This window comes from Dipodomys merriami, unplaced genomic scaffold (genome assembly GCF_024711535.1).
Source record: "Dipodomys merriami isolate MVZ:Mamm:240054 unplaced genomic scaffold, mDipMer1.0.p SCAF_808, whole genome shotgun sequence".
NCBI lineage: Eukaryota > Metazoa > Chordata > Mammalia > Rodentia > Heteromyidae > Dipodomys > Dipodomys merriami.
In genome coordinates, this window is record NW_027206411.1 from 136,115 (window position 1) to 162,895 (window position 26,781).

Below are 26,781 nucleotides of genomic sequence, written 5' to 3' on the forward strand. Positions count from 1 at the left end.
TAATTTCTCAATTGGAAATTGGATCCCCTGCAAGAGGACAGATTTGTCTGGGTATTCTGTGAGGGAAGATTCTCTGACCTCATCTGAATCTAGATTTTGGATCTCACTTATTGGTTTTACTCAGCATATACTGGGGTCATTTTCCATTAGCATACATTTACCCTGTACACCATGACGTGTTTTTTTGACTGGTTTGGAGCTGATCTAGCTTGATTGTGAACATCAATGGGAAAATTCTGGATCATCTTCTTCCTTGGTGGTATGTGCACGTACACCTGCATAACATTTGGGGTTCAAAACCAGTGGATTGTCCACAGGACTCAAAATGTACTTGGGCCTCTCTACAAATTGAAAAAGAAAAACCCTCTACCTTCACATGCTTTCTTGAGATCAGTGATGGATTCTGATCTCCATCAGTCACTATAGACGACATCACTGATGGGTTCTTTGTCTGGAGTTCTGCAGGAGCTGCTCTATGGTGATGCAAACCTGAGAATGGAAATAGGTACAGGAGTCTTAGAGTAGACCCTAGAAGTTAAGGTGTGACTAAACTTCCATAAGGATAGAATGGGTGAAGCTGTAGAATTTGAGTTTGGACTGAACACTGATGCGAAGGTAGGGTGTTTTAAACAAGTGACTACTTCTAAGTTCTTTCAAAAGAGAACAGTTATTACCTGGCATAGAATATCCATAAAATGACATTTTTTCCAAGCTGGGGAGTACTAAGGGCCCTTGGCCAATCAGGCCCATCCCTAGAGATGCAGGTTCCATACCTACTCATGAGCTCTGAGGCATCTAAACAAGGACTTCTTCCACTTTTTCTTTGTCTCATGGGTCGTGGGTTCCTCCAGCTAGTCCAGAAGAATGTGTAAGCAGAAGAGCAGGTCTGAAGAGGGCATGTTGAGCTTGACATACTGTGTAAGTTTTTTCAGGGTGTCATGGTCCTTGGTCTCATAGAAATCATCAGGGTAGAAGTCCATCCACATAGGGATGATGGAACAACCATTGCTGTGGGAAGATTGGTGACAAGGAAAATGAGAGCCCACCCTCCCCATTCTGAGTCTTGTCTATAGCCTCTGTCTGGCAGGACTTGTTGTTGGGAAGTAGGAATAAACTCCTGCAAGCAGGATGCTCCTCACAACCCACTTCTAGAAATTTCTCAAATATAATCCCCTAAAATTCTCCCTGTAATAGGAAGAAAATGTTGTTTCCCTACTGAATCAGACTTGCTATACACAGCCCTCCCTGTCATCCCTGAGAGTCCAAAACCGCAAGCACATCCACAACTATGTAATCTGCTATCCTCTGAAGTGCCAAGCCTCAATCCCCTAGTAAAAATCACAACTGGTGAGCAAAGAAGAAAGTTGACTTTGATTCAGAAACCTCAAACATATCAAGTTTTCAAGGACAAAACTTTTCTTTATGCCAACATCCACATACTTTTTCACTTGTTCATCTTCCTCCCAGTTACGGTAGAAGGATCAGTACCAATGGGAGGAGAGTAGGAAGTTAACTCTATGCTTCTCCTTTTCTGAATTAACATGACACACATAGGACTGGCTATGTCCCATATGGTAATGTAAACATGACAGACAAAAAGTAGAGTTATGTCTATACAATTTCATGGAAATTCTGTGAGGATCTTATATGCATCTCTACAAAGACATACACAATGGATCATGCCTCTAAACCTACTAATCAGGAGAGTGAGATCTGAAGATCACAGTTTGAACCCACTCTAGTTTGTAAAATTCTAAAGACACTTATCTTCAATTAACCGGCCAAACGCCAGAAATGGACCTTGGGCGCAATTGGTAGAGTGCTACAAATCGGACAACACTCAGGCCCCAGATTCAAGTTCAAGTTACATCCTTACTTATGTCCATATTCCTTTAAAGGCCTCTAAGGTAGTTATTTCCTAGGTGAGGGTGAATATTGGGTGCCACTTGCTCATTCCTTTAATCCTAGTCTCTCACATGCAAATTGCTAAACTTCCACTAGCTTATGAGGCAAATGAAATATTCTGGCAGCCCAGTAATAAGAAATTAAGCAGGGAGGCACTTCTTTGTCTCAAGCCAAGTTCCTTTGATAAGAACCCAGTGAAACAGTCTCAGAGAGATAGCGATGGTTCCAATACTCTTCCAGGCGGTCTCATCAGCCCTGGGTTTGTTGGTCATGGGGCTTGAACTCTGGGCTTCAGTGCTATCCCTCAGCCCTTCAGCTCAGGGGGAGCTCTCTTCCACTTGAGCCACCACACAACTTCCAGTTTTCTAGTGGTGTATTGGAGATAAGTGTCTCATGGACCTTCCTGCTCGGGCTGGCTTTGAACCGTAATCCTCAGATCTCAGCCATTGACTGTAGTGTTCTAACAATTGTCCAAAGTTCCACTGCAAGCCTTTTAGTAGTGAAATGGAGAGGAGAGACTCATAAAATTTTCTGCTCAGGCCATCTGAACTAAATCTCAGGTCTAAAACCCCTGATTAGCTAGTTATAATTATGAGCCTACAGAACCTGGTGATAAAGCATTGTTACTGGAGACAGTGGGGTTGCAAGTTTTAGTCCACCTTCACAACACTCTATATCATAAAACAGCAACAGTACAACCCTATATCAAAATACAATAATAAAAAGTGTTTAGAATACAATTTAGTGATATAGTCTGCTAGCAAAACTTTCAGGAAAACCTTGGTTTTAATGATTTAGCATCACAAAACCAAACAAATTGAGATAATTTCAGTAGATTCTACAAATGTTTACATTACATCTTAATTTCAAAACATACAAGAAAACATTCATACTTATAAGGAAAATGTAAAAAAGATAAAAGATGGCAGATTATGAAATGGAAAATTCTACACTGCAGGAAAATTATTTTCATGGTGAATATATGGTGGTATTGTCATGGTGAATATATGATAATGTTCTTCAGAGCAGCAGCAATAGATAAATATATATTTACTACACATAGTCTAACTTGTCTGTCTCTATCAACTTCCAATCTTCTATGCACATTATCAATGTATTCATGTTTATGGTATACTCAAAAAAAATAACTAGCCGAGTCAGGAGGTTACCGAAATACATTAGCTTAAATGTTTTAGGAGATAAACGTGCTAATTATATTGACTATTCTATATCTTAAACATGTAGTGTGTTATCATTGTATCTCTAAGTATATGCAAACACTACTTCAAAGTGAAATTGAATACAATGTTTTGAAGGCATATGCCTGTAAAGCTACCTATCTGGGACATCATGTCAAGACCAGTGTAGTTTTTCCTGCAATGCTGCCCAACCTCTTGCTCTGTGTGATGGAATATGTCTATCATCCCAGGTCCATGGGGAGCTGAGAGCAGCTCCATGTCATTCTAGGCAAGAACTTCCACATGGTCCCATCTCAACCAAAGAAGGTTCAATACTGGCTAGCACCTATCTCCCCTACCTAGGTGAAAATACAAATAAGAACTTCGTAGTATAAGAAACAAACAATATTAAAACAAGCCAACACACACCTAGTGTTTGTTTCTCATACCTGCAATCCTAACTATAGCTAGGACTATATATGTGAGCCAGAAGCACAAAGCAGTTCATCATATTAAAAGTGACTATTTGAGTGTCTGCTTTGACTCTGAGGTCTTTGATCTATTTCTAGTTGATTGTGGTGCCGTGTGATATATAAGGATCTAGCTTTAGTTTTCTACAAGTGATTAACCAATTTTGCCAGCACCATTAACTAAAGAGGGGGTCATTCTTCCATTCTATTTTTTTAGATGGCTATCTGCCTGGAGGTTCATTTCTGGGATTTCAATTCTATTCCATTGGTCCTGAGGGAGGTTCTTGTGCCACTACCAAGCTGTTTTGATTACTATGGCTTTTTAGTAGAGTTTGAAATTTGGTGTTGATATTTCTCCAGCACTGTTCTTTCTGTTTAGGATTGTTTTTGCTATTTGGGGTATTGTATTGTTCCATATGTATTTTTGGATTGCCTCTTCTATTTCCTTGACGAATGAGGTTGGAATATTGATAGTTATGGCATTGAATTTGTAGATAGCCTGGGGAACTATTGCCATTTTCACGATATTGATCTTTCCAATCTTGGAGCATAGGAGTTTTTCCCGTTTCTAGGTTCTGTTTTGATTTCATTTTTCATGTTTTTTAAGGACCTCATCATAGAGGTCCTTCATGTCTTTGGTTAAATGAATTCCTAGGTATTTTTTTTTTTGTGGGGCTATTACGAATAGAGTTGCTTTCCTGATTTCAGCCATGCTTTTCTCATTGTTGTCATACAGAAAAGCCATTGATTTTTGAGGGTTAAATTTATACCTTGCTACTTTGCCAAAGTTTTGAATCAGTTTGAGTAATTTGGGAGTGGAGTCCGTGAATAAGAGAAACATTAGGTCACCTTGGCACAGACCAATGTTTTTGTAAAGAGTCCCAGAAACACAACAAATAAAAAAAATGTTTGGAGAAATGGTATTGCATGAAATTGCAGGGTTTCTGAAAGGCAAAGGAAAGAGTTAGCAAGATCAATAGAAAGACCACATACTGGGAGAAGATCTTCACTAGCCATACAACGGACAAGTGTTTCATATATAAAATATACCTAGAACCCAGAAAATCAAATCCCCCAAAAACAAATCCTCAAAGAAACAACTACCCAATGAATAAGGGACCTAAGACTTAAAGAGACACTTCTCCGAAGAGGAAAGAAGGATGGCCAATAGACACATGAAGATGTGTTCAACCTCCCTACCCATAAAAGAAATACAAACCAAAACAACATCAAAACAACAACCACCTTACCCCAGTTAGATTGGGTATAATCAAGGACTCTAATAACAATAGATGCTGTAGGGGATGTGGCAAAAATGAAACCTTATTACATTGTTGGCGGAAGTGTAAACTTGTTCAAAAACCTTGGAAAACTGTATGCAGGTTCCTCAAAAAACTCCACACAAAGTTCTCCTATCACCCAGCAATCTCACTTTTGGGCATTTACACAAATGATCACAAACAAATCAATACTAATGTTACCAGCAAAACTGGGTTTATTGCAGCATTATTTACCGTAGCTAAAATATTGAACCAAGCCAGATACCCCTCAGTAGATGAATGGATCAAGAAAATATGGTGTATATACACAATGGAATTCTCTGCCTCCATCAGAAAGAATAACGTTGCCCCATTTGTTAGGAAATGGAAAGCCTTGGAAAAAATTATATTAAATGAAGTAAGACAGGCCCAAAGAAACAGGTCCCATGGTTTCCCTTATTTTCTATAACTAGTATATGTCTGAGACAAGCAGAAAAGGTCAGATAAGTTGATGTTAGGTGAAATGAATGCCAAGATAAGGATTCAAATGTATTTTTTTCTTTCATGCCAATGTTTCTAACATATTTATGAGATGATTTCTTTGTTGTTTTCTATGTCCCTCCCCCACGGTATAACCCCTGATTTCATTGTATTTGATGTTGGTATAATTTGTGGAAGGGAAGCAAAAAAACAAATTAAGTAGGGATACAGTTGAACCCATTGAACAATGAGATATACAAGATGTTATGTCAGAAAACGAACATTACAACCTGCCCGGGGGAGGTGGGTGAGTGTGGATTGGGGCGGTTAGTGAGGTGTGTGTGTGTGAGATAAGAAGTGATGGGAAGGGGAAACAAAGGAGGGGGCAACAATGCTTCATAAGAAATGTACTCATTACTTTGCCCATATAATTATAACCCCTCTCTATGGTATTTTCACACACACACACACACACACACACACACACACACACACACACACACACACACACACAAGACCATTTCAAGCCAGGTGCCAGTGGCTCATACCTGTAATTCCAGCTACTCATGAGGCTGAGATCTGAGGATTGAAGTTCAAAGCCAGGCCAGGAATAAAAGTCCCCATAAGACTCTTACCTCCAATTAACAACTCAAAAGCCAGAAGTGGTTCTGTAGCTCAATTGTTAGAGTGCTACCTAACTTGAGCACAGAGTATTAGGGACAGTGCCCAGGCCCTGAATTCAAGCCCCACAACTGACAAAAATATAAATAAACATGTAAATGTCTGAATTTTTTGTGAAATGGTAACCTCACTGTACATACTTAAGTAACAATTACATTTCAAAAAGAATCAGAAATCCCGAAGCCATGGGTCGTTATGATGTGCATCTACTTTCCAAAATTTCAAAGTCCCATCGTCTGAGCTGGTAGCACACAGGTTGTAGCCCAAGGGGATGAGAAAATATGAAGCCAGAGATCCTTTCAGATTGTCCCACTAACGCTTTTATTACTTTAAGAAAAAACAAACAAAACAAAGGAAAGCAAACAAAATAGACTTTATGGTTAATTAAAGTGCTATTAAAGATTCCAGGCAGAATTATATTGTTAAATGATGAGTCAGTACATATATTTTGTAGATACTGAACTCACATGTGTCACAAAAGTATCTATGGATTCATAACTAGAAAGTCTTAAGTGTAAGGCATATTAATTAGGTGAGTTTCATTAAGTAGTCAATGAAGAGAACACCACACGGTATACAGTCAGGTAAGTAGTTTATTTACTGAACTGCTTCCCATACCATACATGGTAGAAAGGCATGTAAAAAAAAATGGGGTGACCCAACCTCCAGCGAGGACCTATCTAGGTAAAGAACCGGATGAGGTGAGGCCAGGTCGGGGAAAATTCTGGCCACACTGGATCTAGATGTGACTTTAAGGCCTGAGACTCATCTCTGGTTAGATAGAAAGTGTGACCAGAGGCTGACCCGGTTGTGACTTAGCAGGAGGGGGAGGTGGCTGCCTCCAGGTGTGCCAAATACCTAGGTAACAAAGAGTGGAAACTTAGTCAAGAAGTGGGAAGGTGTGTGCAAAGGGTTTGCATGTCCTGGGGCAGACCTAATACACAATACAGGTAGTACCTCTACCATGCAATTCCTGACTCCAAAAAATTCATTCTCAATAATTTTGTTTCTTTCTATCCGTCTCATTCTTTCTTTCTTTCTTTCTTTCTTTCTTCCTCTTTCTTTCTTTCTTTCTTTCTTTCTTTCTTTCTTTCTTTCTTTCTTTCTTTCTTTCTTTCTTTCTTTCTCTCTTTCTTTCTTTCTTTTTTCTTTTTCTTACTTTCAAACTTACCATATATTTTAATATCAAATCACCTATATTTGCCAATGATTAACTCAAATTACCTGTAATCATTTATTTCCATAATATCATCTAGAGGTAGGCAGAACTGGAGCTCACACCATTAACTAAATTGGTAGAATTTTAGAGTATCACAATTCTGAATCCGTCTAGGAAGGAAAGTATCACCCATATCAACCTACTAAGTAGGGATTTTGGAATGCAATCATGATCCCTGCTTTTTGGGATGGGTGCAAAAATTGCTACTCTATGAGTACAGTAACTTAAACAAGAAAGGATTGGTGGAATGACTCCAGTGGTGGAATACCTGTCTGGTAAACACAAAATCTAAACTTAAATCAACTTCCTAAAGATAAAATAAGAAAAGGAAACAAAGAACAACTCATACTGAGCATGTGTTTAATGTAAACATTTACCCTAAATTATTGTAATTATAAATGTCATCATTTATTTCTAGGGGCAAACACATTTTGTGTCAAGCCTAAATGAAAATATAACACACTATATATAAAGCTTTGGTAAAACACAGGTCTAGCTTACAATGATGAACACATAAGTTTGCATGCTCAGTGGTGTTGCAGGGTTGATATACATAAATATACAAATTTATATATATATATATATACATACATATATACCTACAAAAATACATATATACATATATGTATGTATTTATATATCAAGTAACATAATAAATAAAAATAAAAAATTTACAATGAATAAATTTAGTTCACAGATACCTTTCCCAGAGTATTATTTTACTTGAACCAATTCAGGTCTTGAAGTCTCCAATGCCATATCACTCTTACATGGTTGCTGATACCTTTCAGCTTTTTTATGATATTCTTTTTTCTTTGTTTTTCAGATGAAAAAGCCTGGCAATAAACATACTTGTATGACATTCCTTTCTTTAGAAAATGAAAAGCATGTTGTGTTATCTGGCTCTTTATGTACCATCAAACTAATTTTTTATAATTTCAAGTACACATTGTCTTAGACTTAGATCTCACTCATTCTCTTCCAATAGTACCTATGGGAAGGAGAACATGAAGGATCATTTTGTTACTTTTGGAGCTTCTATCATTAATCACTGAAATAAACATTATGAAAATGAAACTCTGAAATTATTTAGAGAGATCACTTGAAAGTTACCTTTCTACACACTCATTCTACTCCCTCAACTAAATCATAGAACTTAAAATAAGTAACAATTTAGCTGTGTGACAGTGGCTCATGCCTCTAATCCTACCTACTCAGGAGTTGAGATCTGAGGATGATAGTTCAAAGCTAGCCCTTGCAGGAAATCCGTGACATTCTTACCTCCAATTAACCACCAGAAAACAGGAAGTGGCACTGTGGCTCAAGTGGTAAAGTGATAGTCTTGATCTGAAGAGCTCAAGGACAACACCTAGATCCAGAATTCAAGCCCCATAACCAAGAAAAATAAAAAAATAAAAACTGATCAAAATGTAATATTTGAAAACTAATGTGCACATATACACAAAAACTGTATAGAAATAAAACTGTAACAGTCCCTGGACTGGCAAAGAAAAAGAGATTAAAATGAAATTGCCTTCAATAATTCACTTAGACGATATATACTGACAGGGGAGCCTACTGGAACTCACATCACTAATTGAAGAGGTAAAATTTGAGAAGATCACATTTCAGAACCAATATGCAAGGAAAGTACTAAGAGTCTCATATCATCCTAAAGCCTGGCACGTTGGAATGCATTTGTGATCCCAGCTACTTGGCAGACAGAAGTGAGGAACTTAGCCTCTGTTCAGCCCTCAGCAAAATTGATAACCTATGAGCAAAGTAAATAAATCGAAAAAGGATGTTCTAATGGTAGAATACTTGTTCAACAAACAAAATATCTAAATTCATACTCATTTCCTAAAAGAGGAAATAAAAGAGAAGAAATAACGTAAGAAAGAAAGGAAGAAAGAAAGAAAGAAAGAAAGAAGAAAGAAAGAAAGAAAGAAAGAAAGAAAGAAAGAAAGAAAGAAAGAAAGAAAGAATGAAAGAAAGAAAGAAAGAAAGGAAGAAAGAAAGAAAGAAAGAAAGAAAGAAAGAAAGAAAGAAAGAAAGAAAGAAAGAAAGAAAGAAAGAAAGAAAGAAAGAAAGAAAGAAAATAGAAAGGAAAAGGGGCTGGGAAGGTGGCTTAGTGGTAGAATGCTTACCTTGCATGCATGAGGTCCTGGGTTCGATTCCTCAGCACAATATAATTTAAAAAAAGCCGGAAGTGGCTCTGTGGCTCAATTGGGAGAGCACTAGCTTTGAGCTGTAGAGATGAGGGACAACACCCAGGCCCAGAGTTCAGTCCCCACGACTGGACTCTGCCCCCCCCCAAAAAAAAGAAAGAGAAAGAAAGAATGGAGGAAAAAAGAAAGGGAAAAGGAGAGGTATAAATAAATCCTCAGCATGCGATAGATGTTAATAATGACCCTGAATAAACGATAGCATACAAAGCTTTGGTAAAATACCACATTGAAAGTTTTGGTAAAATACAGGTCTGGCTTATTCTGTTGGACCAATAGGAGTGTATGTCTAGTGTTGTTGGAGGTATGTTAAGGTGTGTGGGAGTTTACCATCCTGAGGATCTTGCAATGATGAAATTGACTAACTACACAACTACCTGAGCAGATCCCTGCTGAGACCTATATTAAGTCACAGGTTAGCGAAGAACAATATTTACAATTATATATATATATATATACATATATATAATTTACAATGAAATATATATAATAAAAATAATTTTGTGACCAAAATTATTTTTACCTGATTCTGTGTATGTTTTTCATTCTATGTACAAGTTCCTCATTCTCTTCTGTCTCATTATATTGTCTTTCCTTGGTTTTGTTTTGTTTTCAGAACCATGGTCTAACAGGACATTTCTTGTATTTTTGTCTTCTAGTCTTCACAAAGTCTGCAGTTAAATATTCTTAAGTTCCTTTTGTTAGAAAATTTCAAGCACATTGAATGGGATCTTCATCATAATTTTGTTATGATCTCAAATAAGTTTTTATTTCTGGAATTTCATCTGTATAATATTACTTCAATCTTTTCCAAAGGTCACTTTAGTGGAAGGAGGAAATTCAACATGGATTCTGGTAGAGAATTTCTGTTACTAAAATCTCTGATACATCGTAAGGCAAGCAACTCCGAAATTATTCATTAGAGAGATGATTTGAAAGTCATCTTTGCAGATGCTTGTGTTGGAGCAGGGCTGGCTTTCCAGGCAGGAGATAGGCTGTGTGAGAGGCTTCTAGCCAAGCAAGGCTGGGCTTCAAGGGCAGTTATAGGGAAGTGAAGGTTTTTTGTAATAGCATTATGGACTTTGTGGGAAGAAGTAGGTTCAGGGCTGTGTTTGCGAGGTTAGGCCATTTAGAATTAGGCTATTTATGGGTGAAGTTTCTGATGAAATGAGGAGGAGCTTGTGGGAGAAGGCTAGTTGTGGGTGGGGTATGAAAGGGAAGGGAGGAGCTTGGAGGAACTAGGATATGGGAGCAATGGGACTATGAAGAACTAGAGTAGTTATGGGCCCAGTATCTGATGGATGAATTGAGGATTCAAGGGAGGAACCTGATGTAGGGTTCTTGGTGCAGCAAAGCAGGATATAGAAGGAGGAGATATGGATGTATCCTGGTTTCTGGTGATGCAGAGCATGGATTGCAGGAAGGGGTGGAGTGGAAGAAGGCTTTCCCTGTAGCAAAGGAGGGATTACAGGAAGGAGTCTGATTGCAGTCAGGCCTTTGAAAATTTATAGCGGGACTACCAGGTGGTATGTTAGTTAAGTTTTGACTTTTTAAGGAGGAGGCTGCCTGGAAGTGGTTTTCCAGTGGATATAGTCATGTTTTATGGGAAGAGGAAATTGGATAGTGGCAAGACTTAGTGAAGAGTGGGGCTACAAAAAATAAACAGTTACTGCTAATAGGAACACCATTTTCTGTCACTATAGAATTATATTACTTTATGTATGCAAGAGATATTGGAGAAAGTAACCAAGTAATTTTTCCTTCCTAGTGAAATTTTTCTTTATTCCATTTGAGTAAAAGTAAAACCACAGGTCACATCAGGCTCAGGCAAATGGTAGACTAAGACACATGAAGCACTGGACTTGATTCCCCAGCACAACCTTTAAGGACCACAAATAAAAAGTTTAAAATGTCTCATTGGTCATAATGGACCCTCTATGGTCTTAATATTGTGAATGAATAGAACTTTTACTCTGGCCAATTTAGAAATCCGAAATCTAAGTAAGTAGTAATGTTTTAACATTATATAATATTGGAAAGTATATTAAAATAATTAGGAAAATATAAAATTGAATATGGAATGTTCATTTTCCACCATCAATTTTTAATCTAAAAGAATTTTAAACCAGAAAATTGCCATATAATGAGATTGCAGCATGATTTCTTTTCATTCATCAAAATGGTGTCTTAAGCAATGTCTTTGGCATTGGATACATCGATGTTAAAACATATCTAAGAATGTGAAGAACTAAGATGGAGGAGGAAAAGCTGGAGGCAAAAAAAGCTCTTGCATAGAAAGGAGTTTTAGTGTTCCAGTGAACAGTCCTAGGCCAGATAATTACACCAAGTGTGCCAGCACGGTACAGAGAGTGTGGCCAGAGAGAGAAAATCCAGGCAAAGAGACAGATCTGAGTACTTGCTGGCTGCCGCCGACACAGCGACAGCCATAGCTTCCATACCTGCAACACAGAGAGTCTGGTACAAAAGCGTCAGATGCAGCAGGTAAGCGAATTCTACTCAACACCAGCAAGAACTGACAAGGAGCAGATATTTTCACCCTGCAGATCACAGACCAGAGATGACCCAGGAACCAACACTCTGGCGGTGTTAGTAGAAGCCTGCCATCCTCACTCCTTCTCAGGGAGCAGAGGAGGGCAGGCCAATCATCCCCCACCCTACTACCAGAGATCTCCATCTTTGATACTGACAAAGGCACGGCTGAGCTGCTAGTGCCAACTCAGGCCTTGAGAGAAAAACAGAGTCATTTAGCAGGTCACAGGAACCTGCTCAGACCTGCCAGGCTCAACTCCACACAGGAAACAGTCACTCAGCCCAGGCAGAGGAAAATCTGTCCCCAGGAGTTGCTCTGTTTTCTGCATAAACAGAGCCAGAGGCTGCCCCTCCCCATGGAAGCCTTGACAATCAATTGAAATTCAGTAAACATAAACCCTGACAGTGGCTCCAGGCTGGGCTCTGTGAATGTCTCAGAAGCTAGCCCCTCAGGGAAAAGCTACTGTTTGCTGAAAGGCCTCAACTCTACACAGAACCTAACCTCATCACAGCATCTCCAAACAAGAGGTAACAGCCATCTCCCTCTTTTGTGATACTCGAAGCAGATCTATATCCCATTGAACTAGCCTGGGAGGAGAAACACAAAATCCTGGGAAAAGCAGAGCATTTTTCTGCTTGCCCAAACAAACTGACTTTAGTAACCAATTAAGCCACAGGAAAACCAACCACCACAAGCAGATCAAAGACTCCACCAAGAGACTGGATATGAAAAAAAGGGAGATACAGAATCTTCCCGTCTCCCACCCCCACCAAAAAAACAAAGAACTTTCTTTTTTGTACCTTATTTTTAAATATTAAAAACAATTTTAATTTCTAATTTAAAAAAAAATATTTCGTTTTCAATTATTTTTTTCTTTTCTTCCTCGTATAATTTTAATTTTAGGTGTATATGTTTGTATGCTTTTTAAAAATCTCTACTGACATTTTGATCATTTTTTTCTCTTTTTCTTTTCTCATTCTTTTCAATTCTTCTCTTTCATTCTTTTCTGTGTGACTTAATTGCTGTTCTGCTCATCTTCAGATATACCTCTTGCCGATTATTAGATCTTATCCCCCAAGGAATACACACTTAATCCAGAAATTTATTACTCAACTCAAAACCTTAGACTTAAACTCCTTAATAGCAGTTTTACCTCTTTATACCAATATAATATTTTAAAAGGTTTTTATTTTTCTAGTTTTTCATGTCTCCTTTTGATCCCTCCCCTCCTCTCATCCCATCCCCATTCTTCTCTGAATACTAGTCCTTCAAACTTGCAGTTTTTAAGGGTTTCACATTTTAATTGTAAATTTTTGTTTTCCCATTTTTATCTCTTTTTTATTTTTCTTCTTTTTTTCTCTTATTCTTTTTTCTTTTTCTTTTTTTCTCTATCTGCTTTCATTCTGTCCAATCCATTTCCCTTATTTGAGATTAGGACTTGGTTAATTCCACTCTCCCTCACCTTTCCACATCCCACTAATCCTTTTTTTCCCCACATACTCCCTAAACCGAATAATTTCTAGTTGCCAAATTCTTCTTTACTGTTTGATGTTGAATAGATTCTATCTCTTGAACTAGAATGTATCTGCAGACTTTTGACTGTGTAACTACAGACTTTGGTTGATGCTTACCTTAAAATAGTGTTCGAGCCCCAAACTGGTGTTACACTCATCCCAAATGGCCAGAAAAACTCAAGAGAAATAGCAAGTCCGGGGATCTCAGCTCCCACTCATGACAATCAGGGGACAGATTAGATAATGAATAAACCAGAGGACGTTCCCAAAAAGCTCTACAAACACTACAGATAAACAGCGTAAATGAAAAGAGTGAAAATTTGCAAAGTATCAGTGTGAGGATGATAGGTAGAGAGAAGAGGTAACCAAAGATCAATACAGGAGACTCATGAGTCTGAGGAAGCTACTCAAAAATTGATACAGGAATTTTGTGAGCAGATTGAGAACACTGAAAGAGAAATAAAGGAATTGCAAAAGCAGATTGAGATCAGTCAAAGAGATAGAGGAGGAATTGCATGAGCTGGCTGAGAACAGACAAAGAGAAAGTCAGGAATGGTGTGAACAGGCTGAGAACACTCAATGAGAACTACAGGAATTCTGTGAACATGAGGAAGCTAATCAAAGAGAAATACGGAAACTGAGAGAACCGGATGAGAATAGACAAAGATCAATGGAGGCATTCATGGAATCCATAAACAGAAAGCTGAAATAAATCAGGGAGACTACAAATGGAATGCTGAATGGAACCCAAGAGAAGGAATGGCAGTCCAAGTAAACCATAACCAATCAACTAAGTGATTTGAGAATAAACACTGAACACAAAATTAAGGAATTAAAGAGTTTCATGCAAGATCTAAAACAAAGCTCCAGCAAAGAATTTGAAAGCTGACCAACTAGAAGAAAAAGAAATAAAAAACAAAGTAGAAAGTCTTGGCAGTAGGTTAGACCATGCAGAAGATCGAATTTCGGGGATTGAATACAGCCTAGATATTATAGAGAAAGAATATACAACCATCCAAGACAAAAACCAAGAAGTATGATAGATCTATTCAACATTTGGAAGAAACCATCAGAAGGCCTAATTTGAGGATAATGGGTGTAGTGGAACACCTAGAGACAGAAGTTAATGGTCTAGGAAATTTGTTTCACAGGATCCTAGCAGAAAACTTCCCAAACATGCAAAAAGATAGGCCTATTCAGATACAAGAAGCTTTTAGAACACCCAATAGAGAATATGGGGGGAATTACTTACACATGAGTCCATGAGTAAGGACCACGATAAGAATTCTACAAAGAAGCGTCAAAATGGACCAAAGGATCCTACCCATAATACTTTGCTTCTACTGCAAATCACACAACCTCCAAAATCCAGCGTCTCCATTTGTAGAAATACATACTTGTGACAAGGATAGAAAAGGCACCGAGGACCAAAGTGAATGATGCACAATTTTAAGGTAGATTCCATAGATAAAGGAATGTGTCCCACACATTTCCAACTGTAAATCTGAGAAAGTCAGTCATCTTTGTCATACTAATAAAAACCACATAAAAGCTAACTGTGAGATTCAAAAAGATTGCATGAGAACAGGTGTTCATTGTGACAGCACAGCAACTTCAGTGCAAATTACTATCTCTGTCTTTGCTTGTCTTATTCCAATCTCATTCTTGAATTCTGAAGGTGAGATTCTGGAGAGCCAGTTCTCTTTGCTCCAGTAATTAATTGGAGATATAATTTCTTCACATAGTTCTTGTATTCTCACTGTTTATTAAGCTTACTGAGTACTAATGGGATTATAAAACACAAGGAAGTCTTAACTTCTCCACTATTTTTTAAATGTCTGCTGTAAGAACAACAAAGCTAACGAAAGCAAAAACTCAGAAGCCATATAAAGATATTTGTGGTGTATTGGTACCAGAAGAAATTGAAATGTCACATATAAATACCAAATGACATTTACAAAGCACAAATCCTAATTCTTCTGTGAGCTAATATGATAATTACACATGTATATTTTCCAACAAAATCACCATTGAGAATACCACAGCCAATTTCAATCACAGAAGCAAAGCTGCAAGAATTGCTAAAATTTCCACCTATTCTTTCCAAGAGTTGAGAGCATTGATTCTGCTGGCATTGACTGTTTGATCCTCTTCCTCCTCACAAATAAGTGTGCCTATGTAGAACAATTTATATCTATATCTTAACTTCATGGGTGTCTAGCCTTTCTGGTCTGATCTTCAGTCTTAGTACCATCTATGTAGCATATGTAGTTTATGAACATGAACCATCCCTTAACAAGCAGAAACATGCTCTAAAACAGTTCTAACAGAAACATCTGTGATAATGGAAATATTCTATATATGCATTGTCTAACATACTACCCACTGGCTATATGTGGCTAATGAATCTCAAATGTGAATAATGTCTGAGACATTAATCTTTCCAATTTCAGTTAAATGAAATTTTAAATGATAAGATTCATTTACTCACTCTTAACTGAACAGCTCAGTTTCCAAATAAGGAAGCTGCAGTTCTCACAAAGATAGTAATAAGTATGAAGTCTTGACTTTAGACATGCCAAATTCTTACCAAATTCCTAGCGGTACTGGAGGATTGAACCCAAAACCCTATACTTTTGAAACAGCATCTCTACTAGTGCCATACCTGCAGATTGTAATTGGATTGCTTATTTTGAGGTAGTATCATTTTGCCTGGGACTGATTGGACTGCGGTCCCCCTAACACAGGCAAGAAAACATTGCACCCAGCAAATGCTTAGAGTTTCTGAAACTTTTTTTTGTTGTCTGGGCTTGCCTGGCACTGAAATTCTCTAATCTTTGTTGCCCAAGAAGATAAGATTAAAAGTTTGAGCCACTTTATCAAGTAAAGGTACACGATTTCAAAATATCATGATATTGCCTGTATTTGTGCTTAACATATAGATCTAACCTTACTTTTCTCCCTCTTTTGTTTAGTATTCTGAGTTGAAAACTTTGGCTTTCTTGATATACATAGCTTTGTTTTAGATGGAATACCATAACAATAAAAAAAACTCCCAAAATTTTATGTCAAAAATCATGGAAAAGAAGGCTTCAGGTTGGAAAACAACAACAACACTGATCCTTCCGTTATAAATGCAATATATTTATAGTGTTAGTCAGTGCTTTCTTATATCAGAAGAGAAGGAAGGCAGAAATGTGAAAAATTTGTACATGTACCACAGTTGCTTTATTAGTCTGTAGTTGAACACAACTTTGATTTATATATTGGCTGTTGTTGTGAATAAGTTAAATAACAATGAACTACAGATATATTCACGAGTTACCGAGAGAGAAATAATCACATTATTGGTGGGTAAGATGATACATTAACTTAGCATTTCTCTTTTATTTTGTCGGTTTGGGGCTTGAACTCACGGCCTGGGTGTTGTCCCTCAGGGCTTCAGCTCAAGGCTAGCGATCTACCCCTTGAGCTACAGCACCACTTCCAGTTTTCTGGTGTTTCTTGGAGATAAGAGTTTCACAGACTTTTCTTCCTGGGCTGGCTTTGAACCTGATCCTCAGATATCAGCCTCTTTAGAAAACTGCATACTACTTTCTACAACGAGAATACTAACCTGGATTTTGACCAAGAGGGTAGAAAGTTTCCTTTTCTCCACACTCTCACCATTATTATATTTTATAATAATGGGCAAGATTTTACTATCTGCAGCACACCCCAAACTGGCCTTAGACTTAAATCCAACCTCCTAAGTGCTTGGAATTACAAGCCTTTACCACAACACCTGGTTCCTTTGATTTTTTGATAAGAGTTATAAAAGTAATTAAGTAGTATCATAGTAATTTTGAGTGACATTTCGCTAATGAATTCTGGTCTCAAAGCATTAAGCCAGCATAGAAGTTGTATTAAGTACAACTTTGTTAACCCACTGTCGATCTTCAGGGATTTAAGGAAAACATGTCTATTCAGAACTTTTGTCCATTTTAAATCAAGTTTCTCATTAATCTCATCTTTAATCTTCTATGCAAAATCAATAAATAATTCAAGGTAGTAGAAAGGAAAAATATTAAGCAACTCAACATTTTTCAATTATCAATAACATGATATTGCTTAAATCATTTTCTATTTACGCTTGCGAATATATAACTCAATTTAGTTATACCTTTTACAAGGCTGTAAGTATTTTATTTATTTTACCTTGATTATTCATTCCAAAGTATACGTGTATAATTTCCCTTGGTTTCTTTCAATCTCAAGTAGTTCAGATTTGGACTGAAGAATAAATTGAAGGAAACAAAAAAAATACAGTTCCTCTCATCTGATGATGCCTCTACAAGAATGAGGAAAGAGTTCAACCTTCTAAGGACCTATGATAGGATATCAAAAAGAGAATTCATTCCTCTAGGTCTTCCTTATGATGTAAAACACAATATATTGCTCAGATACTTTTGTTTTATCAGTTTTTCACATTTACATATGGACTTCACCTCAGTTTACAACATTCATTCATTATTCTGTTCCTGATATTTTTACAATACCAAGACATAAGATAACCAGTTTGATTTACAGCATGAGAAGTTATCGACCTGGCTTCCTTGGAAGCAGAGCATGGTCAATAGATAACAGTACTTTTGGTTGCTCACTACATGTAATAGTACATTTCTGAACAAGCATTGTTACCTCCTCCTTTATTTTCACCTACCATCCTTCCCTCCTACCTCCAAAAGTATACTGCCCTCCCCCAGTCCCCAACATAAATTGTAAAGTTCATTTTTCAACATAGGGTTTGTGAATTTAATTGTTACAATGGGTCAACCTGTATCCCGTTTAAGCATTTTGGTTTTTTCCTTCCCCTTCCCAAACTAGAGGAACATATATACAAGATGTAGCAGCTTCAAATACAGTGAAAACAGGTGTTATAGTTTGAGGGAGGAACCTATAAAGAAACACAAAAAATCACATTGCACATTATAAGTATGTTAGAAACAATAGCAAGAAAGAAATAACCACTGTGTCCCTATCTTGGGGTTCATTTCCCTTAACATTATCTTGTCTGGTCAAATGGACATAGCTTTTGAACATTTCTGTTTATCGCAGATATATATTCGTTATTGAAAATTAGGGAAACCATGGGATGTATCTTTCTTTGGATAGGCCATACTAATATTTTATCTTCTACATTGTTGTATTAGTTTATTCAAACACACACAAATATACACATACAAACTCACAGATATATATAGGTGTAGTATGAAGAATCAGTCAGTCGGCAAAGCAATATTTTAATAGGAATTCCATAAAATATTTAATCTGCTGAGATCTGATTAGAATTTGTAGAAATAGATAGCTGTCCAGTTTCTTCACTTCTCTTCAATCTAGTAATAGAATGCCTAGCTACAGCAATAGGACAAGATGGAAACATAAAGGGGATCTAAATAGGGAAGGAAGAAATAAAACTCTCCCCCTTTGCAGATGACATGATCCAGTATTTAAGGAATCCCATAGAATCCACTCCCAAATTACTCAAGCTGATTCAAAATTTTGGCAAAGTAGCAGGGTATAAAATTAACCCCCAAAATCAATGGCTTTTCTGTATGCCAACAATGAGAAAAGTGTGGCTGAAATTAGGAAAGCAAAACCATTTGTAACAGCCCCACAAAAAATAAAACACCTAGGAATTAACTTAACTAAAGAAGTGAAGGACCTCTATGATGAAAACCTTAAAAACTTGAAAAAGGAAATCAAAACAGAACTTAAAAAATGGCAAAAACTCCCATGCTCCTGGATTGGAAAGATTAACATAGTGAAAATGACAATACTTCCCAAGGCTATTTACAAATTCAATGCGATACCTATCAAAATTCCAACCTCATTCTTCAAGGAAATAGAGGCAATCCAAAAATTCATATGGAACAATAAAAGACCCCGAATAGCAAAAACGCTCCTCAACGGAAAGAACGCTGCTGGAGGAATATCAATGCCAAATTTCAAACTCTACTATAAAGCCATAGTAATAAAAGCAGCTTGGTACTGGCACAAGAACAGACCTCAGGACCAATGCAATAGAATTGAAAACCCAGAAATGAACGTACAGACCTATAGCTATCTAATTTTCGATAAGGGAGCTAAAAAACTAGAATGGAAGAAAGACAGCCTCTTCAGTAAATGGTGCTGGCAAAATTGGTTAACTAAATGTAGAAAACTAAAGTGAGATCCTTATATTTCACCCTGCAACAGAATCAACTCCAAATGGATCAAAGACCTCGTAGTCAAAGCAGACACTCTGAAAATATTACAGGATGGAATAGGAGAAATCTTAGGTCTCCTTGGCTCAGGCCGAAATTTTCTGAATAGAGACCCGGAAACACAACAAATCAAATAAAGGTTGGACAAATGGGATTGCATGAAGTTGCAGAGCTTCTGCATGGCAAAGGACATAGCTAGCAAGATCAATAGAAAGCCCATGGATTGGGAGAATTTCTTCACTAGCCATACAACGGACTAGGGTCTCATATCTAAAATATACTTGGAACTCAAAAAATTAAACCCCCCAACAACAAATCCTCAAAGAAACAACTGCCCAATAAATAAGTGGGCAAAAGATTTAAAGAGAAACTTCTCTGAAGAAGAAAGAAGGATGGCCAATAGACCCATGAAGAAGTGCTCAACAGCCCTAGCCAAAAAAGAAATGCAAATCAAAACAACCTTAAGATATCACCTCACTCCAGTTAGAATGGCAAAAATCAAGAACTCTAATAACAAAAGATGCTGGAGGGGATGTGGACAGAAGGGAACCTTACTGCATTGTTGGTGGGAGTTTAAACTTGTTCAAACACTTTAGAAAGCAGTATGGAGGTTCCTCAAAAGAATCCACATAGAGCTCCCTTATGACCCAGTAATCCCACTTGTGGGCATTTACCCAAATGTTTACAAAGAAGACCACTCTAAAGCTACCGGCACAACTATGTTTATTGCAGCATTATTTACTATAGCTGAGATATGGAACCAACCCAGATGCCCCTCAGTAGATGAATGGATCAAGAAAATGTGGTATATGTACACAAGGGAATTCTACGCCTCCATCAGAAAGGATGACATTGCCCCATTTTTTAGGAAATGGAAAGAGTTGGAAAAATTATATTAAGTGAACTAAGCCAAACCCAAAGAACCATAGGTCCCATGGTTTCCCTCATTTGGAATAGTTTGTATATGTATGAATCAAGCAGAAAAGGTCAGATAAGGCGATGTTAGGAAAATAAATCCTAAGATATGTATTTAAAAGTTTTTTCTTTCATGCATTTGTTTCTAATGCATTTATATGATTATTTTTTGTTTCTTTATATGTCCCTCCCCCACAGTATAACCCCTGCTTTCACTGTATTTGATGTCGTTATAATTTGTGGAGGGGAACGGGAAAAACAAGTGTTAATCAGGATACAGGTGGACCCATTGCAAGTTGAGAAGTACAAGTTGTCATGTCAAAAACGAACTTTACAATTTTGGTGGGGTTGTATGGGGAGGATTAGTTTTCGGGGAGGCTTGGAAGACTTGGGAAGGGGAAACAATGGAGGAGGCTATAATGCTTGTTAAGAAATGTACTCATCATCTTGCCCATGTAATTGTAATCCCTCTGTACCGTTTTTTCACAATAAAAAATAAAAATTGAAAAAAATGTATTCTAAATTATTGCTATTTTACTGCACCTTTCCTGCAACCAGTTTGATATAGTTTAATAATTGTCAAGCCAAGTTGCTCTATATTCTACTGGAGATTTACTAATTCATGCATGCAGGTATATGTATATTTATATGTATATATATGTATATGTTTATGTAGCTATATATTTACATATATATGTTCCAATGTGGATCATTAGACTGGAAACTTTGCTTTGTTTTGGTGGTCAGTAGTTGAGCCTGGTCTGCTCATTCTGTGACAATATCTGTACTTATTCTCATCATTCCTTTATTTACCACACCATCAGCCTTCTAAAATCAGTTTCATTTTCTGGAGAATATTACCAATCAGTCCAGCCAATATCCACCCAAAGGGCTTTAATAAAGCAAGCTTTAAGGAAGGAAGATAACATGAAGTGACAACTACAGAATTTCTACGGAGACCTAGAAGTTTATCAAAATTATGTCTGACATCTTTCACATTTCTGTCTTCCTTCTCATAGTTAAGAAAACTTTGACCAACACTATAAATATATAGCATTTATAACTTAAGGATCAATGTTTTATTCCAACCTGAAGCCTTCTTTTCCATGATCTTTGAAATAAAATTTTGGGAGTTTTTTTTTTTGATTTTCATGGGATTCCATCCAAAACAAAGCCAATGTTTTCAATTCAAGAGTACTAAACAAAAAAGGGAGAAAATCATGGTTAGCTATATATGTAAAGCACAAATATAGAAAATATCAAGAAATTTTAAAATTGTACATTTTTACTGGATAAAGTGTCTCAAACCTGTAATCTTATCTTCTTGGGCATCAACAATTAGAGAATTCCAGTTCCAGGCAAGCCCAGACAATATAAAGAAGTTTCAGAAACTAATCATTTGCTGGGTACAATGTTTGGTTTGTGTTGTCCAATCAAACCCAGGCATAGTGATACTACCTCAAAATAAGAAATCCAATTATAATCTGCAGGTATGACAGTAGTAGAGATGCTGTTTCATAAGTATAGGGTTTTGGGTTTAGTCCTTCAGTACCACTAAGAATTTAAGTGTGTGCCAGGTTAAGAATTTGGCACTAAGGTCAAGACTTCATACTCGTTTTACAAGTTCTAATAAAACTTTTACCTCTTTTCCTAATCTTTAAAAGTATAACCATAACTTCCATGCCCAAATCAAATAATTTCCTATTAGAGATTTTCTTCTATCCATTACGTAATATGTTATGTGTTGGATACTGTCCTACTGAAGTCATATTAAAGATAGAAAACCCATTGTCTTAGAAAGTGACTGCTTGTTTGTCTAACAAGGCAATTCACTAATTAGTCTTTTGAATCCCTTCTGTTGGAGGAGGGCTGGGGGAGGGGGTCACTTTAAACTGGCCGAATTTTTCTATCCAATTTTAGACAAGAGCACTTTACAAATTGTTACATTGTCAGGACTAGCTGAAAAAGTCCAAACCAGGCACACAGCCTTCTACACCCTCCCTGCTGGCAGCCTCCACAAGGAGAAAATGCATCCTGAGGCCAGAAGGGAACCAAACTAACCTAGTAACCTTCCATGACTCACAGGGAGGGTGGGCATAGCAGGTCTGTGACCAAACCCAGCTGGAACTTTTATTCCCCCAGAGATGTTCAATTAAATAACAAAAACACAGATAAACACAAAAACCAAGAATCCACATTTAAAACTGGTACCAATTCTAAAACAGAACTAGACAAGAACTGAAGGCTGAGTTGGGGACCAATGGGCCCCAATTTATCCCTGCCGGAACTCTGTGCTGCTCCCACTCAGCAAGCTGAATCCACAGTCTGCTGAGTGAGCCTGCCACACTCACCCATAACTTCCCTACCCCAGAAAACATTAAACACACACACTAAACTTAACAAGACAAACAAGTGGCCACAAAGACAAAATCAAGTCTCAGTGAATGGGGCAACATCTCACCACCATTCACTTACCAGGGGACTCAACCCCCCCACTCACCTCCGGAGGATTTTTCTCTTAGATTCCTGCAGACGTTGACTCAGGGGCCTTCCAAGGTGGAGGAGAATTTCCAGTCATCTTGGGGCAAGGAACAAAAGTCCCTTGCGGCCATCCCCTCAGATTGACAGGTTCTCCCCCACGCTCAGAACACCCCTAGCCAAGGCCCGAGGCTGAGATATAACTGGGGCCACTCGCAGGTGGTCAATGGCAGCTTCATAATTGACAAACAAGCAAGTTACAAAAGCAAACAAACTAGGACAAAGTCTCGGGGTGTTCCATTGGGATTGGCATGTTTTTAGGATGCCCAATTGTAGCAGCCTTTGTATATGTGGCCTGATTCCATTTTTAGCTTCCCTGCTTAGTGGATGCTGATGTATCATCACCGGGGCAGCCGACGGCTTAAGTCCAATGGCCAATCCCATTCCCCCTGTCTCCGCCCAAGCCTGAGGGAAACCTAACAACCACTTGGGGTCAATTGAGACTGGCTGAGGGCTTTCATGCAAACGATGCTCGTCTTCTAGGCGTAAATTCAGAACTTGGAGAGATTGTCCTTGGGGTCCTCTAATGGAGGCCCCCCCTTCTTGGAAGTGAATTTGGGCCCCTACTTTTGAGAGGACGTCCCTCCCCAACAGCGGGTAGGGGCAGTCAGGAACCAGGAGAAACAAGTGTGTGACCAACCCCGTTCCAAGATGCACTTTTTGCTCAGTTGTCCACTGGTATAATTTTCCCCCAGTGGCTCCCTGCACCCAAGACTTTTTATTACTTAGGGGACGTTTTGGTTGAGTGAGTACCGAATGCTGGGCACCAGTGTCAACCAAGAAGGTAACTGGACTGCCACCCACTCGTAAAGTCGTAAAGTTATCTGGGGCTCAGGGGGGGCTCCTGGCCCTGACTGGCCTAGTCGTCACTTCCTAATGACAACACCAGTGCCGGTCTCCCAGCTCCCCTGGCCTGTTTTCTGTCATTGGGGCAGTCCTTGGCCCAATGCCCAAATTCTTTGCAGTATGTGCACTGGTCCCGGCTCAATGGTGGTCTCTTTTTGTCTCCCGGGTTCCTCACTGGCCTACTCTCTCTCCCTTCTGGCTGTCTGACTATGGTGGCCAGGATCTTACTTAACTCTCTGGTACGTTTCTTGTCTCGCTTGTCCTCCCTATCCTCCTGCAACTTACGCAATCTTTCTTCCTTTTCTTCCTGAGTTTCTCTCTTATTGAAAACTTTCTCTGCCTCCTTGACTAAATCTTGCAAAGTATACCCCTGAAGTGCCTCCAGCCATTGCAGCTTAGTCCGAATGTCTGGGGCTGACTGCCCAATAAAGGACTTATTAACATCGGATTGCCTGTCTACGGTGGAGGGGTCAAAGGGCGTATACATACGATATCCTTCCATTAATCTTTCTAAAAACCCCACAGGCGTTTCATCAGAACCCTGCACTATTGCACGTACCTTGGCCAAATTAGTGGGGCGTCTCCCGGCCCCTTTAAGACCCGCCAACAGAACCCGGCTATAAAGACGGAGCCACTCCCTACCAGCAACAGTGTTGAAGTCCCAGTTAGGGCGGGTCAGCGGGAATACTTCATCGATCTCATTTGGCATTGGGTCGGTCTGCCATCTTGTCCTGGAACATTTTTGCGAGCCTCTAGGAACACTCGCTGATGTTCCTCTGTAGTGAGGAGGGTCTGTAAGAGCTGCTGACAGTCGTCTCAGGTGGGTTGGTGCGTTAGCAAGATGGACTCAATTAAACCCGTCAGGGCCTGGGGGTCCTGGGAAAAGGGCAGGTTATGGGTTTTCCAATTATGTAAATCTGAGGCAGAAAAAGGCCAGTATTGCACTTGGCCACCCACGGTCGGGAGGAGGAAGGAATGAGTTGTCCAGACTCCTTCTCTCTCCCCTCCTCGATGGCGGCAGAGACACAGGCGGCTGCTAAGTGGGGGCGAGGGTGCTCTGGGCGACTATGGCACCTGTGGCTCCGCCTCTGGCTCAGTGGAATTGGGAGAAGGCATAGGTGGAACAAGGGAGCTCTCTTGTGGCTTCCTGCATTCCTCCACTGGAGCGGGCTGAAGATAGGGCGGTGGAGGGTCTGGCATTTGGAGAGGCTCTAACAATAGCAAGTCTGTCTGACTGTCAGGCAGACCGGGGGGATTTGGAGAGCAGGTGGAGGAGTCCTTTGTTTTAAGTTTTGACAATTCCTTTAGGGGGTAAAGGGAAGACTGGCATAAGGGTGGTGGGGGAGGAGTGAGGGGAGTGGGTGGCAGAGGGACAGGCAGGGGAGGAAAGGTGGGCTGGGTGGGGGCAGGAGGAAGAAGGGTGAGGGGAATGGGAGAGGGTGGAGGGGCTGAGAGAGGGATGGAATGGGAAAGGAAAGGCTTAATCCACTCCGGGGAGTCCTGAGCAAGGGTTTACCAAGTAAATATGTAGGGGACCTGGTCAGGATGTCCTTGAGGGCTGGGCTGGAAGACTCGAGCCTTCACCTGTAAAATAATACCAAAATTAAAGGAGCCCTCCTTAGTCCACCCTACATTGAAGGTGGGCCACTCAGAGAAACAGAAAATTATCCTCTTCTTTTTCTGGACCTCCAACGACAAGTTGTGGTCCTGGGCTAAGACTTCTTTCCAGTGATCTAGAGTCAGGCTTAAGGGGTGGTTAGTTGTTGTCCCATTTCTTTGAGCGTCACAAAACAGACACCAAAGACAATCAACGTTAGACAGATGCAGACAAGACTAGACAAACGCCGCGCGGTCCCCGAGTGAGCACAAATGAGGAGCGAAACTTCAGAAGGGAGAGGCCGGCCTTGCCTTAACTCCCCCGAACATAGAGACACTCGGATCTCGTCCCCCCTCCACGCGACACTGGAGTAGGACTCCTGGGCGGGACTAGGGTAGTGGGCACGTCTGCTTTTCCCTCTAGTCCACCACAAATTCACGCGACCCTGGAGTAGGACTCCAGGGCAAGACCAGGGTAGTGGGCACATCTGCTTTTCCCTCTGGTCCACCACACAAGTCCTGTACAGGCACTTTTGGATCCCCAAAACGCAAAATGAACACGACAAGCATGGAGAACACAGAAAATTAGAGCTCTGTCTTACCTCCAACTGGTCTTGAAATTTTGGGTCTGGGGGCGCCTTATCCCGGACGAGCCCCCAACTGAAGGACCCCAGACTCACTGGGATGCTTTCTTCAATGGGAGGGCACCCCAAGAACCAAGACTCCAAACCAGCAGATGCAACAAGCAAGAGGAGTTTATTAGGCTTTTGCGCAAACGGGCTCCCTGTCGAAGGCAGACTGGAAGCCAGGCACTTTAAAGACAAAAACCACAGGATTATCATAAGACCCCAGGCTCCCCAGGATTGGCTCAGCTCTGTGCAGGAAGTTTTGTAACACTTGTTGAAAACTAGTTGGTTCCCTAAAGGGGGAGGCTTCTCTGGAGGGGAGTCCACATATTTACAGGCTTGCAATTGGTTGACATTTGACCTAGTTTGCTGGGCTCGCCAGATGGTCCTTGTCTTGAGCCCCCTGCCGTGAGTTTTTACACAGGAATTCAGGAGAACATATTCTTTTGTTCTTTATCTATGTTTGAAGACCTTGTCCCGGGGCTGGCCTCCATCTGGACTTTGTAACTTTTTAACTTATTTCTGGGAGGGGA

General features: G+C 39.3%; 1 long non-coding RNA gene across 13 annotated transcripts; it reads right to left on the bottom strand.

The window, feature by feature from the left end:
- Nucleotides 1-316: 316 nt before the first annotated feature.
- On the bottom strand, nucleotides 317-26,462 carry LOC138819652 (uncharacterized). Of its 13 annotated transcripts, XR_011369555.1 has the most exons (12): nucleotides 26,225-26,462; nucleotides 25,563-25,610; nucleotides 24,669-24,902; nucleotides 21,951-22,096; nucleotides 21,732-21,839; nucleotides 17,680-17,849; nucleotides 9,941-10,112; nucleotides 9,340-9,440; nucleotides 8,474-8,561; nucleotides 7,894-8,028; nucleotides 774-1,008; nucleotides 317-489 (listed from the first exon to the last, which is right to left on the bottom strand). It is a non-coding gene; the product is annotated as an uncharacterized lncRNA (long non-coding RNA). The 13 variants fall into 13 exon arrangements; XR_011369559.1 differs by lacking the exons at nucleotides 317-489; nucleotides 774-1,008 and adding an exon at nucleotides 6,559-6,831 and having other exon boundaries at nucleotides 17,680-17,812; XR_011369548.1 differs by lacking the exons at nucleotides 317-489; nucleotides 774-1,008 and adding an exon at nucleotides 6,559-6,831 and having other exon boundaries at nucleotides 9,941-10,088.
- Between the last annotated feature and the right edge of the window lie 319 nt (nucleotides 26,463-26,781).